Here is an 18,525-nt window from a genome sequence, read left to right on the forward strand (position 1 = left end):
ATGTTTTTCCTTGGAGCACATACTTATGTCATTTATGCTGATTGGAGCTCCTTGATGTGAGCTAGGGATTTTATTATTTTCTTTAGCTAGGATTTCGGAGAGCTCAAGGACTATACTAGTCTTATAATAAGGCTATGGTATGTACATGAACTTGTATATTTAATGAATTTTCCAATTGTCTAATACTTGTGTAATTGCATATTTCATTTACAACCATCTATTTCTTAATAATTTTACAATTTCCAGCATTTATGCCTCGTTGATTCGATATTAACTAAGGATGGAGTTGTTAAATGATTTAGCATTTATATTGAAGAAGATAGGGCATATTTGTTGCTATAATCACAATTGCCATAAGTGATATTCAAATTTACCTAGTGAATTGGGGTTGTTAAGGGGTGAAATATTGTCCAGTATTGCAAATGTTTTATTTATATATCATGATGACTAGACTAAAAAACCATAGGGCTAAGATCTAAGAAACCTCTAGTTCAAAGACAAATTCTAAATGGTTTGATTTATAAAAAAGTTAGAAAAGCCTTAGGAAAAAGCCATTGCCCAATAGATCAATCTACATTGCTTCTATTCAATTTTGTAGAATATTTTTCTAACTGGGCACTCCACCTCCACCATAAATTACAAACTACAATAGATTAACAAGTTGAAGACCATGACAACCTTTTCTCATTATTCTTCTATCTAGAGCACTCTCCATTTCTTGCTCTATTGCATTTATAAGTTCTCCCATTGTAACTATCTATAATGGCAGTTTCTCTTCAATTATTCATTACTTCTCTTCATTTATCTAAGCTCTCATGCTTAAACTTCTCCCATCAACCTATACTACTCCACTCTTCAATTTCCAATCTCTTAGTGTTGGTACTTTCTTTTCTTTGGTTTCAGAGTGATATCTTGCTATTATCCCATGTCAATTTTGGGATCACACACCATATCATTCCCTTTCATACCTTAAAGGGCTCTTTCCACGTGCTTGTAAGTCCACTCTTCATACACAATTAAGCACTCCATTCCATTATTTTTTTCTTGTTCCTCAAAGGAAGGAAATTAGTAGCAAGAGGGAGTATCTCCCATATTACATCAAGGATCCTTGCTCTACCCTCTACCCTAACATTCTACCTTAAAGGGCTTAGGGTTCCACAAGGGAAAGTAGAGGTCTCATCTACCTTGTTACTCCTCCTCTTCCCTTTTTAAATCTTTGACATCTTACTCCTCCCACTATGTGATAATAAAAGGTAAAGGGCAAAGGTCTGGAGGGATCCTACCTCCAGCTAAGTCTCTACGTCCACCAAAAGACTTCTTATGAATAAAATATATAGGAAATAAATTAAATGATAATAATTATAAATAATGATTAGTTAATTAGTAATTAGGTTGAAGAGGCATGTCTAAATAAGACATGACTCTCCATGAAGAGGCACCTGCCTAGTATATAAGCAAACCTATCACTCTCATTTGTATCATCAATTTTATTTCATACATTTTAATATATATTCTTGTATCTTAATGGAGATCTTTGTATTCCAAGCCTTCTGGAGTATTTAACGAGAAGAACAAACTTTGTTCACTCCATTTGGTATCAGAGCCACGTTGGCAGATCCAAACCTTCGGCCATCAACCCTTTGTCAGTTCGTTGTTGTTGGAAATTAGGCTTTTAGCCACACCAACTGGGAGGTTTTCCATTTTTTAATTAGGCATGTAGCCATTATATCATAAATAAATAAATAAAGTCAAAGGGAAAAAATATTTAAAATATATATATTAAAAATAAATAAATAAAAAAGAAAAAATAAAATAAAATAGAGCGTTAAAAAAACATATAAAAATATATATATTAAAAAAAACCATTATATAAAAATATAATTTAAAAAAAAAATACAAAAAGAAAGAGAGGCGAAACAATAAACATCACCATGATAGCGAACAATCCACCGCCGACCGAAACCACAGGGCCTGCAACGACATTGATTGCTCCCCGACCACGTTGTTGAAGTTTCGCTGTGGTCGAGCCACACAACAAGGATACAACCAACCGTCTCAGTCGGTTGTAACCGCCATAGAGTAGTCAGAGTTGTGCCATTCTCTTCCGCCGTTGCGACCTCCCGATAGCACAATCACCGAGCCAATGCCCATGTCACGCAGGCTGTCATCTGCCGAGGGGCGGCACAACACCACGCCTCCAGCCGCAAGGAGCTCCGTGTTAACAGTCTGCTGCCCTGCGTTAACATTAGCATGCGTTAACGCCTTCCTACAAAGTCGCACGTGGTCTTCCATCACGTTATCCACCCCATGTCACATATCCACAACCGCCAACTGTTATTGTTGCCGCAATTCGTCTTCGCTAACTTGCTCCTCCGCCTTGCAATCCGCCAAACCACTGCAACAGTGGTGCCTTACCCTGTCCAGAGTACAATGTTTACAATCAGTTATTGTTTCTGACTTTCTAGAGCTACTTCTCGATTTTGTCATTTTCATCGTTTTCATTGGACACAATCATTTGTGTCATTAAAGCAATTTAAATGATACCACTCTTCATTCTCAGTTTTAGAGTTTATGAAGTATTACAAATATTAAAAGGGTTTATTTAGTAAAAGATTAAGGGTTTAAAAAGGTAAGAGATTTTATAGAGACATTAAAGCCTTTACTTACACAAAAATTGTGAAGTGATAAAATAAGAGAAATAAATTATTGTATTCCTGTTGTGAGGTGATAAAGTAAAAGGAAATAAGTTGTTATAAAAAAATGGCATATCAAGTAAAGAGAATTATTAAAAAAAAGTATAAAGAAAGTTTGAGGTTTTAAATAAAGAGAATTATTTAAATAAATAATAATTTCAAGGGTTTATAAGTTAAACAAACTAATAAAAAAAGAGAGAGAAAATGACATTAAAAAATTAGCAAGTACAACGCAAAATAAAAAGAGGGAAAAACTTGAAAATGGTGGAAGGAAGATTTTTAGAAACCTTACCCAACTATGTTAAGGCGTTATTTAACATTAAGGGAACTCTAGCAGGAAAAAATATTATTTCTATCTCTCTTGCTGAAGATAAAAATTATATAGCACCTAAAATCGCAAACCAATTAGTGATTCCGAAGTCAAATATAATTGTAAAATTAGACTATTTTGACAACAAAAAATATGACAATTAACATTGAGGATTATATACTTATATTGCAATTCTCAGTTCAAACCCTATGGAGCAATAAAAGTGACATTATTTTGGGGTCACTCTGGATGGAAACAGTGGGATTCATCATCTTAAATATGAAGAAAAAGTTTTTAACATTTTCTTACAAGAAGAAGAAAATAACACTCCAAGATGTTACACTGAAGCCAAATTCAATAACGCCAGAAGATATATCAGATATTTCAAAAGTAATTTCTCAAAAAGGTAAAAAAGTATTACAAAATATGCAAAATGAAATTGACAAAGCCACTGCTGATAGAAATGAAGAAGTCTTGCCACTGAAGGATCATAGCGAAAAAACACTAACACAAATTAAAAAGCTTAAGAATGACAAGAAGTCATTAAAAGACAAGTTGGAGCAACTTACTCAAGAAGTACCGAAGTCTCCAGACATAACAATCTAGGAAGGGAACTAATACCAATCCAATCAATATCAAACTCAAGGAGAGCACAAACTAGATGAAGTAAAGATGTACTCAAAAGTTGTAGTACTAGCAAGAAAAAATTCAAGTGAAAATCCAAAAATTAACCATTCAACTTCCATAACTAAAGGAAATCAAATATTTCAAATAAATCAGAAAAACGGCACAAACAAGATAAGGGAAAATCAAATCACTAGAACTCCATATCGACATCCGAATCACGAGTAGACAACTCAATCAAGCCACGTATTTAGAACAAAAACAATAAACTGATATTTTGAAGAATACTAATATTTGTGAAATCCATTCATGTGATAACAATTCATCATAAGTTTCCAGTCACCACAAGACTCCACAGAAGAATAATTTAGGATGGTCAGATCCATTCTCAGTGCGATATTTTCTTTATCACTTAGAGGATCATATCGTCTTGCTTCGATGAAGATTAAAATTTCGAGACAAGAAGACATCCGAAACAGGAAAAAGAAATCAGACCTTTCATCAATAAGCTTTGAGGACAAAGCTTTTTGAGAAGGAAGGCAATGTTATGAATAAAATATATAGGAAATAATGTAAATGATAATAATTATAAATAATGATTAGTTAATTAGTAATTAGATTGCAGAGGCATGTCTAAATGAGGCATGACTATCCATGAAGAGGTACCTGCCTAATATATAAGCTGATCTCTCACTCTCATTTGTATCATTAATCTTATTTCATACATTTTAATATATATTCTTGTATCTCAATGGAGATCTTTATATTCCAAGTCTTCTAGACTATTTAACGAGAAGAACAAACTTTGTTAGCTCCATTCTACCTTAAAGGGCTTAGGGTTCCACAAGGGAAAGTAGAGGTCTCATCTACCTTGTTACTCCTCATCTTCCCTTTTTAATCTTTGCCATCTTACTCCTCCCACTATGTGATAATAAAAGGTAAAGGGCAAGGGTCTGAAGGGATCCTAACTCCACCTAAGTCTCTACCTCCACCAAAAGACTTCTTCTTGTCTTTAATAGAAGACTTCACTTCAAATCACTTCCACGGCATCACCTCCTCATCACTCAGTCCTGCCATGGGTCAAGAAGCAAGCACTACATTGTCCTCCATGTCACCCAGAACTTGCCACATGTAATCATCATCATCACTGATCATCCATGTGTCCTTATCAATTGTTGCCATATCACCACCATATCTTCCATTTTTGCCCTGTTATCAACTCAATGTTCAAATTGCCAAATTCTTTACCATCTCATTGTCCAATTATTATTCCAAGGGTTATCATCAAAGACGATTGTGATGCTCCTACATCATTGCTACATAGTTTTTGTTATGCGGGTTCATATTTAATTTAATCTAGTAATGATTGTTGACCTGAATAAAAAATTAACAAGCCAGTTGAATAATAATTCATTGTTGATCATGTCCATTCACAAAAAATTGACTCATAAATCAGTTTTTGTTCCCTATGATCAGTAGAAATCATGTATTCCTTAATTTGATCATCTCCACCCACAAACGCTTGAGAGCCATAAATCATTTGTGCTTTCTTGAATCCACATAAGTCATCCATTCCTTCAACTGATCTTTCTTTACCATGTATGGAATAACTAGTTTTCTTGCATTGAAATAGATAATTAGTATATGCATTTAACGTGATCAATACTAATACTAGTGTAATGAGGAATATATTGGGAAATTACATCATGCTCGCATTGTAAGAAGTATATTCTCTTGTATGTACTTATTACATGGTGACGCATGGACTACATCAATCTGCACATATTAAAAATAATTATTTTCAAAACAGACAGTTCACTATAATTACTTTCCAATTCCAAATATTAGATAAATATTTATCTCAAACTAGACTAACAATGTACATCTATTAGCTTGCTGATTTAAAGTAAAAAGCAATTCTTATAAGAACTGTGATGTTAGCCTATGTTACCAGAAACGGAACGATTGTCAACGTTCCTGCGAAAAACAACTCCAGAAACGATACAGGACGGGAAACCACGTTTTACAGGAAACTGGTTTCTGGTGAAACAGATCGTTTCCCACAACATATTATGCAAAAACATTTATCTGTTTTCGTTGCAACGTTTTGGTTCCGTCTCCATTTTTCCTCCTTTTCTATATTTCCTTCCTCAACTGGTGTTAAATCCCATTTAAAAAACAACAGTTTCCGAATTGGTCCCATTTCAAAAATAACAGTTTCCGAGTTGAGTTCTGCGAGTCAGCGGCTGTGCCTGCCCGTAAAGTGAGGTTTGAGCACGATTTAAGCTGGAGAGGAGCGTAGATTCGCCATTCAGGAGACACTGGTCAAGAAAAGTTTAAGCAGAGAGGAGTGCATTCAACATAGTCCATAGCATTCTGGATTTGTTTGAGAATTCCCAATTCATGGGTATGTTTTCATATTACTTCAATGAACCTAGGCTAGCAATTGACTTCTTTACTCTTTCACTACAGTTCATTGACAGCAGGAATTGTTCTGGAGATCTGTTCAAGTTTTCTTTTCTACTGTGATTATGTGATTGTATATCATTATTGCTAGCTTCGTTGGATGGTTTTTTTTGGCTGATAGCTTGGTTTAGGTTTTTTTTAAAGAGAAGTCAAAGAGGAAATTGTATAGGCTGCAATAGCTTAATTTGTTTTAATGCATTCTATTCAACTGAATCCAGCAGTAGCGTACTGACTGGAGTCATTTTTCATTCCTGGTTCTGTCAGAGCTTCCCATCGTTTCAGTGTTATCGGTGGTTTATAAACTATGGATGCAATTAAAGGCTTATTTTCCTACTTCCCATGCTTTTTTGGTAACATCCATTCTGCATTCTGACATCCATGCCCACATGGAACTCATATAAAAGGGACATCATTAGCATTCAGTTGGGCATCGTATCTAAACAAGTTTGGTCTGAAAATTTATGAGAGCATCTCCACACGTGTGAAGGGCAAGAAGACCTCTCTTTTAGCTACATTGACTTTGTTGACTGTGTTTTGACTTGGGAATTTTGGTATTCGTTCTACATCTATTTATACTACTGTGGAAGGACGAGTACTCGCGAAGTCTGTTGTTTTTTTGAGACAACATCTTCGCTCCTACACTGCGACGTTGACTTGAGCTGACCACACTCCTTAACTATGGATTTTACTGAGACTCTTTGATTGATTCGTTGAATTTTCTGTGGTGGATTTAGGACCGAGTTTTGACCTTTCATTACAGTCATGAACTGATGAGAATGTTATACATCGTCAAATTGATCCTTAAGATGCAACAAATTCTCATTTCGATTGCACTCTTCCTGCATTGATAATGGATTTTTGTTGCTAACATTGAATATAGTTTGCACAGTTGGGTAGAACACTAACATCTTTATAAATGTTTCTTTAGAACTTCACATGTGGAAACATTAAAATTTTATGATTAATGTTGTGTTTTATATTGTTAACCTTTAATCTTGTTTTTTCTCTGTTTCTTATACATGAAACTTGCAAACTCTGTTTCTCGTATCGTTCTCATTTCTCGTTCCATTTCCCGTTTCCCGTTTCTGGTAACATAGATGTTAGCCAAAAAATTGGATGCAAATCACTTTCCCTTATATATATATATATATAAAAGAAGGCCAATGGTCCCCCGGAGTTATTTGTTTAGCTTGGTCGATTATCTTTAGCATCCGTGGTTTATACACTTGATAAAAGAATTTTCTGTTTCAATCAACAAATATGTGTGCTCAATTTAGTCAGAAAATGAATGTTTACTTAATAAATCTATATATGCAACATATCTTGAGAAGTACAGATGAAAATGCCACAACGATGAATAAATAGTGAATACCAATAACGAAGGGAGTAAGAGGAATCGGATAAAAGTGTATATAATCTATTTGCTTCATTGATGATGGGATCTTCAAGCAAAACAAATGCAATATTCTGTCACCCACGATTTTCACAACACACAAGTTCTGTCACTTGTTCTCTCTATACGAGTGCTTTCTTCACCCAAACTACTTGATATCAAGTTTGTAGCAACATTTAGCCCACAATCATTCCTCTCGACTGAAAAATGAAACTGTAATTAACTAAAATTGCTTTTTCTGACATCGTTCTATTTAAGTGCTTCATCATAGCTAAATTGGGAAAAAGCATATTAATAACCCTTGCTACCTGGAAGTTTTTGGTACAATCTGTAATTTTCCGCCCTTGTCCCCAAAACGACAATCATGTATTTAGATCTTTATATTCTCTTAATATAATACATCATGATTTTTCTCTCTGAAAAAAAAAAAAACCCTTGCTACCTGAATCAGCAAATTTTTTTGTTGGCATAATGCTAACGATTTTGCCTCATCTTCCATGGATATAATAGAGATCCCAAACGCCTTATTTTTTCTGCTTTGATTCATAGGACTTGCCAGAGGTGACTTTGTCTGATTTTGCAAAATAAAAAAATCGTCGGTGAAAGTTGAGAATGTTCTCATTGGTCAGCTAATAACAAAAGTTACTCTACCAATATAAATTGGTGTGAAAAATCAGTCATTTTCTTTCCAAAACAGAATATGGTAAAAGCATTTATTTTTGGCTTCCGTTTTAATTTGGACTTGCCAGGGGTGACTTTGTCTGATTTTGAAAAATCAAAAAATCGTCAGTGAAAGTTGATAGTGTTCTCATTGGTCAACTAATAACAAAAGTTACTCTACTAATATAAATTTGTGTGAAAAAGATCAGTCATTTTTTTTCCAAAACAGAATATGGTAAAAGCATTAATTTTTGGCTTCCGTTTTAATTTTGGTGCATAAAGCTCCCTCATAAACAAAAGCAATATAAACAGGTACAGGATGAAGAGACGGTTTTATCTTAGAATGTTATAAAAGGATATATTTTGAAGCTTGCCGAACTTCAGGCCATGATTACCCAAGAACTATAAGTAATTGCCAATCACCATAATCTTCACCATCCATTAGCTTTCCCGCCAACTGAACACAACATCATTACATCATATAAGTACCAGGAATAGATGCAATTCCTAGTACAAATCGTAGAAACAATATATGAAACTTCTTCAGACTGAAAGAATAATTCTTGTTAAAAACAATTCTCATAGATCACTTTCAAAACACCAACCTGAGTTACCTATTGTCAACAGAAGAACATCCATGACTGTCAAAGGCCTCCACAAGCCTGGAAGAAAGTTCATGCATGACAACTTTGTTTTGTTTGTGGAAGAATTTTTTCATTTTATTTTGAAATTATATGCTGCTATAAAGCCCCGAGCGTTAGCTCAATTATTCGAGTCCCCGTTGTTAAAGCACCTTTGCTATTGAGAGGTCATAGGTTCAATTCTCTCGACACTCTTGGGGTTGGGCTCCGTGGTTGAGCAAACAGCAAGTGATCCCTTCGGGTGGATCTGCCTGGTACAAATATTCTGTGGACGTAGTGGTCACCGATCTCTGGGGTCTGTGAACCACAAAAAAAAAAATTATATGCTGCTATACCAGTTATAGCTGTAAATATCACCAAAACAACCTGTCACAACCTCATCTGTGCATTTGTAAAGTTGATCACTCTTAGGTAAAGGACAAAATTTAAATTAAGGTAAATATGATGCTGAATAGGAACTATTTTTAGTTTTCCCACTAACTCGTATCTAATAAAAGTCAACTAAATAATTGTTTTACATAAGCAACACCATATCGAACAGATGTATAGTTGTGAGCTTGGTATCAAGAAACAACAATGCAGAATGAAAAACAACCACTCATTCCTTTATAAGAACAACTACGCAAACAGTCAATGCACTAGTGTCTGAGATAACTAGCAGTATTGACAAAAACATAAGCCGGGATTAGTTATTTTTACTGGAGACAATGTAGAGGAGTAAAGTGGTTAAAGCTGCTCTATACAAAATGCTACCAGGGTGGCATCGTGGAGCCACAAATACTTCTGAACCGTCGTAGATCTAAAGGTCTGGCTATGGGTTGGAGTACATATTTTATTTTGAATGGTTCTAGGGAATTAACTCTGCTCGTTACCAATTTTCTTTCTAGAGGGTTGGAAAAGGTTTTTTATCTTGTCAAAATTTATAGCTTGAGCTCACATAAGAAGGAATGTTGGGAAGAGTTGTTATCTCATAAGGCCTTCTCCAAAGAAAACATCATTTGTGGCAAAAAATTCAGTGACAGAACCCTTTCGCTAATTACTTTAGGAGAAAATTTGAAATACGAGGTTGGTTGATGTGAAGCCTATTGACTTAAAAGCCACCTGGAGGAACAATAGGCCAGGTAGGAAGGCCATTGCGAAACAAGTGGATTGTTTTCTGAGTTTTGGGGGTCTTCTATCTAGCAGTGATAGATATTAACCTTGCATGGTAGCAAGGGGGGGTTCGGATCACTTGCGTATCTTCATGTAGCTAGATCAGGGAGACAACAAACCTCCATTTCCATTCAAGTTCAACCCTATTTGGCCTGAATAGGAAGATAAGGTAATTTATTACTGTCCAACTACTAAGCACAAATAGGTTGATGGGACTACTAAATCCAAGAGTGTGGGATACAAGGTGGCAGCGCAAAGGCTGCCCCTATAAAATCATGATGAAAGCAGATATAAACTATAGTAGATAAGAACTATAGTCTAATACCATGGAATAGAGAAGCAAAGTGGTGATGCAAATATGTGCAAGTACTATAGAGAACCCAAAAACAAAACCTCCAATGAGGGAGGGGGGATGACGTCTTGCTTGGGGGGCACTGATCAACACCCGCTGATGCTCTCTCTCCTAATCTTTGTGGCCAAAGAAAAGAAACTCATCATAGATAACTGATCAGAGGATTTGGAAGAGCTTGGAAATCTGGTCTGAGAAATGTTTTGTTGTCCAGATGATATAACCCTATGTTGAGAACAAAAGGAAGTCTCCTATCTGTTGGTGTCGTGTGAATTATTTTGGGAACTGAAGTGACATCCCCATAAGGGCCTTGCTACTAAGCCCAGATGTCTCCTGGGGTCTCACAGATCTAACCACTGATGTAGTGTTGGTCGTTGCCTGCCCCTGTCTACTGGGAGCACAGAAAAGAAAGAAGCAAGCAGCCTAGAGGTGTCCGATCTAGAAGGGTGTGGCTGAAGTGAGTGGGATCCAAATCCAAGGGCCTCCCTCATGTATAAGGCTGGGCATTTCTGGTCCAAAAACTAGAAGGTGGAGAGAGAGTTTTGAGACTCCCTGAAAAGACAGTGAAGTCATCCTCTAATTTCATAATAGATGGAACATCAAAGGATGAAGTGCTCCTTCATCTCAATCTCATGAAAATGGCAGAGCTGGCAGATCCTGTCTCCCTGTGTGATATGATGACTGACTTCAACCTAAAGCTGATGAGAACCGACTCAATACAGCCCAAGAGGGATCCTAAAGTATACAAAGATTTGGTCCATGAGGAATGGGTAGCATACAATTTGGAATTAGGGGATGCTATGGAGCAATTTCAAAGGAATCTACTAAACGCCAAGAAAGGGACTAAAGAGTGCTCTATTAAAAAATTATTGATTCACAGGCATAGCTGGTGGTAATTGAGGCAAGGTTGGAATCCTTAATGGATACTAGTAGAGGTTTGTGCCAGTCTATAGAGGAAATGCAGCTACTCTAGGATCTTGAGGAGGAATGAAATAGGTTGCTAAAGTGGAAGGAGGCTAAATGGAGAAGAAGAACAGGGTTACACTGGTACACAAAGGAGATAACAAATACAAAGTTTTCCAACAATTCGATCAAGCCCAAAATTCAGAAAACACTATCTGATCCATTTAAGACAGTAGTGTGGTTGTATGTAAGAGTTTCTGTGAGATTTCTACGGTGGCAATTCCACAATACAGATTTGTCTACACAAAGCCTTCTCGGGAAAACATAAGAGGGATCATTGCCATGCTTTCATTTTTTGACAAAATGATCTCATAAGAACAAAATGTAGAATTAATGGTTCCTATTGAAAGGAATAAGCTCCTGGGTCTGTTAAAATAATTCCAGAAGAACAAAGCCCCTGTGTAAAATCATTCCAGAAGGACAAAGCCCCTGTACTTGACGAATGGATGATTATACTTTATTTGAGGTTTTATGACATGATTGCTAGTGATCTCATTCAAGTGGAAAAGGAGTCTAGAAGGGTTGGCAAGATGCCAGAAATCAACACTACTTTCATTTCAAACATACCCAAAATGGACAATCCCTCGACCTATGATGACCATCAGCCAATATCCTTGTGCAATTACATCTACAAGATTATCACAAACACTATAGCGTTGAGACTCAAACCAATACCATCAACAGCTATATCTTCAGGGCAATTTGGCTTTCTGGAAGGGAGTTCCAATATGGATGTTGTAGGTCTGGCACAAGAAGCTCTTCACCTGATCAAGTTTAAAAAAATCCTTGCTCTTTTGTCAAAATTGATCTAACCAAGGCATGCTATCGAGTAAGTTGGTTGTATCTCAGGTTCATCACGCTGCATGTTAGTTTTGGAGTGGAATTTATTCAGTGGATGGAAGATTGCTTCTCTTCAGTAACATTCGTAGTTTTAATTAATCAGTTAGTGTCTTCTTTATTCAAACCATCTAGGAGTCTTAGAAGAGGTTGCCATCTATCTCCTTTGTTGTTCTTGTTAGTAATATAAAGCATGAGCAGATATCCGAAATCTATGAAATGCATGAGGAGTATTAGAGGCAACAAGGTGTCCAAAGATGTCTCTATGATGCACCTACAATTTGTGGATGATGCACTGAGATTATAAGTTATGGTTTTGCGCAAGCGTCAAGAACAAAAAGGTATCAAGAGAGCCCACAAACTTCTTTGTGGAACAACGGCAATGGTGATAAATGAAAGGAAGGGACTTTAACATGTCAGATGCTTCCCAATTCTCAAAAACAATTGAGCACCAATGTACCACTTTATCAAGATACTCCTTTTGACCAAGTTTTAAAGTATTTGGGCTTCAACCTGAAGAGAAATGACTATCAACGTGGAATTGGTAGTGGCTCATTAGGAGAATCAAGAAGAAGATATGTTCATGGTACAATAGAAGGTCATCAATTGGTGGCTAGTTAATTTTAATTAAAGTTATTTTGGAAGCAAGGAATGACTACATTTTTCAGGGTTAAGTGTCCTCACTGGACCAAGTTGTATACAAAATTTAGAGCACTTTGAGTGTTTTGGACTCTCACCACAAGAAGAAGAAGAGGGTAGTGTCCCAACTTGAACTGGAGAAATTTAACCTGTAGGTTTTTTCGATGGGCACCACAAAGGAACCCAGGGCCGTGTGGATGGGTGATTGGTGTTGGGTGGTGGTGATGGTGTTGGGGGAGGTGGGGTAGCAGTTTATATTTATCAAATACCCATTAATGCTCATTTGAATCTGGGTCAGTGTTGGGAGAAACAGTATGGCTGAATTGAGAGTTGTTTTCATTTTGACGACATTGGCCACTGAACTTGGGATTGATAATCTACATGCAGTTGGGGATTCTATGCTTGTTATCAAATGGGCTTCAAGTGAACAAGCAGGAAGCAATGGAGTTTCAAGGTTTGTTGACAGTAGTGATGGATATTCAGAAAAAAATTCTGGGGATTTATTTTATGCACACCATTCATGAAAACAATTATGAAGTGGACTGTTTACCCAAAAGGTCTGTATATGCCCTATTTGGCAAATTGAAGACAGTATGCTAGAACTTTAGAGCGGCCACTCAGGAGGATCTTTCAGCAACTGGTCATATTTTCTTTCTAGGTAAACCTGTTGTCGTTAAGATGTTAATCTGCAGATGCTAGAAATTAGAAAACTCTGTTTCATGATCTAGGAAGGTTATGCTATGAAACATAACCCTGCCGTTAGATAGGAGTCAATGTTGTCAATGTGTTATTACAAATTGGAGATTCAACTTGGAACTGGAGTTCAAATTTTGTTTTGTAGATCAATGAGTCTTTGAGCTCTTTGGTGTTCATATGAAATAAAATGGACATGAAACCTTTTCTTCGAAAAAGAAATAATTATAATAGTCACTTGGGTTTAGTTTGTAAATATTGTCCCACATTTTACTTCCTATAGATGATCATTTGCTTGAAAACCTATAAGATTGTTATAGCCCTTCAATATAACTATTCTCAGCCACTTTAAAATCATCGCATATAGTACCCTATCAAGTTGAAATCAAAACACATGAAAAACTCTTAAGAAATCGTTGCATACCAGCTTATTGGACCTTTGATTTCCAAGTGCATAATAGCTGAAAATAAAATGTAGCTGAGCTCTAGCTACACCTAAGTGTCATAATATGCATAAGGTTGTTGCCTGCTTACATAGTATCACCAGTACTCCCTACAAGAACACTGACCATCTTTAAAATGATGGAAACGGTTGGCATCCCTTACAACTATTTGTCGACCAACAATCTGGGAGATAAGCTTGATGGCAACATGGCAATCAATACAAATTCGCAAGTTTTTCACAACAGTAATAGTTGTTCCCTGAGGTGTGCAGAGAAGCCCAAAAGCAATAGCAAGCCTTTCACTGTGGTGGCTGAGAAGAAGTTCCTTCTGCTCATCCTCTATATCATACAATGCCATATTCTTGTCAGGCACAAACCCTGCTTCCCTCATCTGCTGAGCTAAATTATCCAACATTGCATAAATTTCCTCTGTTTGTAGATGCGATCTATCTCCTGCAACAAATGCATGTATCTTGCTCTTTAACTCTATCCAACTGTATCCAGGCTGCTTTTGCACACCTTTGTCTCTCATTAATTTTCTCATCTTTGCAACGTCATTCCATCTACCTCTGGCAGCATAAATATTTGACAGTAGCACATAATTCCCTGAATTTTCAGGCTCCAAATCAAAAAGACGTTTGGCAACACGTTCTCCCAGTTCATCATTGCAATGAGTTCTACAGGCACTAAGCAAGCCTCCCAACACACAAGCATTAGGTTTAACTGGCATGTTGTCAACAAGGTCGTATGCTTTATCTATATACCCAGCACGACCAAGAAGGTCAACAATGCACGCATAATGCTCCATGCAGGGTGTGATATTGTATTGACTCATTTGAGAAAAGTAATGCAAACCTTCATCCACCATGCCTGCGTGGCTGCATGCAGACAAAACACCAGTAAAAGTCACATTATCTGGCTTCATGCCTGCTTCTTGCATGTGATTAAAGAGCATAAAAGCATCCTCCCCATGCCCATGGACAGCATAGCCTGCAATCATTGCATTCCATGAGACCAAGTTTTTATCATGCAATTTATCAAATACTTCACGAGCATCTTTTATACTCCCACATTTGGCATACATGTCTACAAGGGCACTTCCCACAAAGACATCCAGCTTAAACTCTGTTCTGATTATATAATCATGAATCTCCCTGCCTTGTGGGCGAGCAGCCAAGTTGGCACATGCTGAAAGAATACATGTAATGGTGATGGAATTGGGTTTTATGCCTGCAAGCTGCATTTCGCAGAAGAGCTTCAATGCCTCAGTACCATTTCCATTCTGGGCATACCCTGCAATCATTGCATTCCATGAGATGACATCTGGCTTCACACCTGTGAGTTGCATTGCATTAAAGAGTTTGAAGGCCTCATCACCATAACCATTCTGAGCATAGACTCCAATTATTGAGGTCCACATAGTCACATTAGGCTTCAAACCTGTTGATTCCATTTGACTAAAAAGTTCCAATGCATCCTTACATTGCCCATTCTGGGCATAACCAGTAACCAGTGCAGTCCATGTGATCAAGTCTGGCTTCATACCTACTGACTGCATTCGATGAAAGAGTCTTAGGGACTCATCGGTATTTCTATTCTGGGCATATGCCGCAATAATAGCATTCCACGAGGCTACATTTCTCTGACACATTTTCTCAAACACACCGCGCGCAATTCCTAGATTGTTGCACTTAGCATACATGTCTACAAGGGCACTTCCCACAAAGGCATCCGGTTCCATTTTACTTCTAATAATATACCCATGGATTTCCTTGCCTTGTGGCAGAGCCATTAGCTTCGCACATGCCGGAAGAACACTTGCTAAGGTGATCACGTTGGGCTTTACACTTGCCACTTGCATTTGACGAAATAACTTCAGGGCCTCGTCTCCATGTCCATTCTGAACATAACCAGCAACCATGGCATTCCAAGAAACCACATTTCTATCAGGCATTTTGTTAAACACTAGCCGTGCTTCTTCTACACTCTTACACTTGGCATACATATCTATAAGCGCACTGCCCACAAAGACATGCAACTCAAAACCACTTCTCCTTATGCTTTCATGGATTTCCTTCCCCTCTTCTAACGCATTCAAATTAGCACATGCCTTGAGAACACTAGGAAAAATAAAATTATCGGCCTTCACGCCTTCCTCCTGCATCCGATAGAAAAGCCTAAGAGCCTCCTGGCATTGCCCATGCCTTGAATACCCAACAATTACTGCTGCCCAACACGCCGGATTTCGTTCAGGCATTTTATCAAACAATTTGCGTGCATCCTCCAAACTTCCGCATTTGGAGTACATAATGACAAGTTTAGTTGTTAAAAAAACATTGAGACGAATTTCAGCATTCAGCATGTGCATGTGGATTTGTTTTCCCTCTGTCAATGCTTTTACATGTCCACAGTTTTGCAGGAGACAAGCATAAGTTTCAGAGCCTGCCTCGAACCCTTGCTTCTTCTCCATACCATGCAAAGCTTGGACCGCCTCTTTCAACCGCCCTTCCTTACATAACCTAATTAGGCGTGCATCCATGCTAGTTCCACTTCGTTTTCGTGGCGGTTCGGCGGCAATTGTTGTCACGGTACGCCCAATTACCGAGAATATATTTTTCTTCGTCATGTCAGTGCATCTCCTGTGGATACAGCACCGAGATTTCATCGTCTTCGCCATCGCTATCGCAATTCCTGCGATTTGGGTTTGTTGTAAGAGAGTTCGGTTTGTGTTTGCTGCGCATTCCATCCAAGCAATTCGATGCCATGGAGAAGGATGGGTTCGTTAAACCATGTATTAGGAATCGAATAAATCATAGCTACAGAGTTCAAATACCAATGGTATCGAATTAATCATGATAGCAGCATTCAAATACGAATATAAATAGAATTCGGTACGGAAAATTGGTGGAAAAAGAAAAGTCCACTACGATTTCCAACGCAGAAGTATACATGATGTGTCACTCCTTTACAACAAAAACATTGATAAGTAAAATTTCTGTTGTCTACTACTCAAGAAACGAATCATGAAACCTAATTATAGTTTTTTCACAGTCCAGATTTAGAAGTTGAACTACCTGAAATTATTTAGTTTGGAGGTTAAATGCAGCGAAAAAGACAGCCCATAATGCATGGTAGATTGGCCAAAATGCAGTCCAGAAATACTTCTAAATGCACCCCTGAAGCACGGCGAGAGAGAAGAGATTTTTGATAGAAAACATTTTGAATTTTGTTGGCTTTTTGTTTTATGGTTAACATCATACTATATGGAAAATTCATTAAATTTAATGCTACTGTCTAATTTCCCCACAGCAAAACCCAATACCACTGAATTTTGCTCTATGAAGTTAACCATGAAAGAGTTCTCATACTTCAAATGAGACCTTATGAGAATAGCTTTAGTTTGGTTGTGTGGAACTCCCAACTCTGTGAAGGTAAGTGTCCTCATCAGCTGTAAGTTAGCTTTCCCGGCTATTTCTATGACTTCATAGTTAAATTAAACCCCTACAAAGTTTCAAACACTGAAGCTATGATCTGTTGACATAAAAATTATTATAAATCACTATATGTTCATACTGACTTTCAGAAGGGCAATCCCCGGCCGACTAGTTTACAGAAGTCAGACTCTTTACTCACACTAAAAAGGAGGGCGGGCGGCAGCATACATATAGCACAGTGGTGTCACACGGGGAAGAAGTGTATTTCAGGAGTGGTAGAAGGCTACTTGTTTCGAAGCTAGTGAGCCCTTGTTTCCAAGCTAGTGAGCCCGAGGAAAGAGAGCACTCTGGGCAGTGGGTATGTAGTAATAATGTCGATTTTTGAGCTCGACAATGGGCTAGAGTGAATGTTTACAACGTCGACAGATAAAAATAGAGTTCAAATTGTGCTGAAATCTCTGCTAACCTAGAATTATAGATTTATACGAAATTCACATTCTCTTGAAATTTTTATGGTAACTTTTATATATTTTTATAGGCATACTTACTATTTTTTTTTCCACGGCAAAAGAAGAGAAGCTTACTTTTATTATCAGGAAATAAAATCAAATACAGATTTAATGTGCTGGTACCTATATATATATAACTACTTTAAAACTGTGTAACAAAAAAATTAAGCAGCATCCTCTTTAATGAAAGGACAGTGACAAAAAAATTAAACGGCATCCTCTTTAATGAAAGGACAGTGATAATAGTCATGGAATTTGTGGTTTTGAGATTCTGAAATCATCTAGATCCTCCCTTTTTAGAGGGGTCTTTTTGGGTGTTGACTTTTTTTGTAGACCTAAGAAATCGAGAATATGTTAAATGAATTTTTAAAATGAACTATCTCATTGACAAGAAGCAAAGTCTTCAAATTGTGACATTTTGTTTGCTCTAGGGACCCAATTGATAACCAACATTGAGTTTCCAAAAACTTGCAAAGAGTGAACATCTTTTTCAAGGGCAAAAAGAAGTAGGAGCTTCAAAGCCATTAATTTTGCGAAGTTGTTTGAACCTTCACACAGTCCCATTTTGATATGGAAAAAATGTGACTCTATCAAAAACAAAATCTCACCTCCCCAACAAAGTCTTAGCTCACCCTAGGTTACCCCATCAAAAGAACCCATGGTTTGGACTGATCAATCTAGGACTGAGTAATAATCCTACTTCAATGAATTGTTTGAGG

General features: G+C 37.2%; 1 pseudogene across 4 annotated transcripts; it reads right to left on the reverse strand.

The window, feature by feature from the left end:
* Positions 1-8,379: 8,379 nt before the first annotated feature.
* Positions 8,380-17,743, reverse strand: LOC149229770 (pentatricopeptide repeat-containing protein At3g12770 pseudogene; annotated as a pseudogene). Of its 4 annotated transcripts, none has more exons than XR_016247961.1 (3): positions 13,845-17,486; positions 8,761-9,084; positions 8,380-8,603 (listed from the first exon to the last, which is right to left on the reverse strand). The product of XR_016247961.1 is annotated as a pentatricopeptide repeat-containing protein At3g12770 pseudogene, transcript variant X2 (transcript). The 4 variants fall into 4 exon arrangements; XR_016247960.1 differs by having other exon boundaries at positions 8,752-9,084; XR_016247963.1 differs by lacking the exon at positions 8,380-8,603 and adding an exon at positions 17,497-17,743 and having other exon boundaries at positions 8,877-9,084; positions 13,845-16,596.
* Positions 17,744-18,525: the final 782 nt, after the last annotated feature.

The sequence above is a fragment of the Pinus tabuliformis genome, chromosome J (assembly GCF_031772625.1).
Source record: "Pinus tabuliformis cultivar Carrire ecotype Pingquan chromosome J, CPIR1, whole genome shotgun sequence".
In the NCBI taxonomy this organism is placed as follows: Eukaryota; Viridiplantae; Streptophyta; class Pinopsida; order Pinales; family Pinaceae; genus Pinus; species Pinus tabuliformis.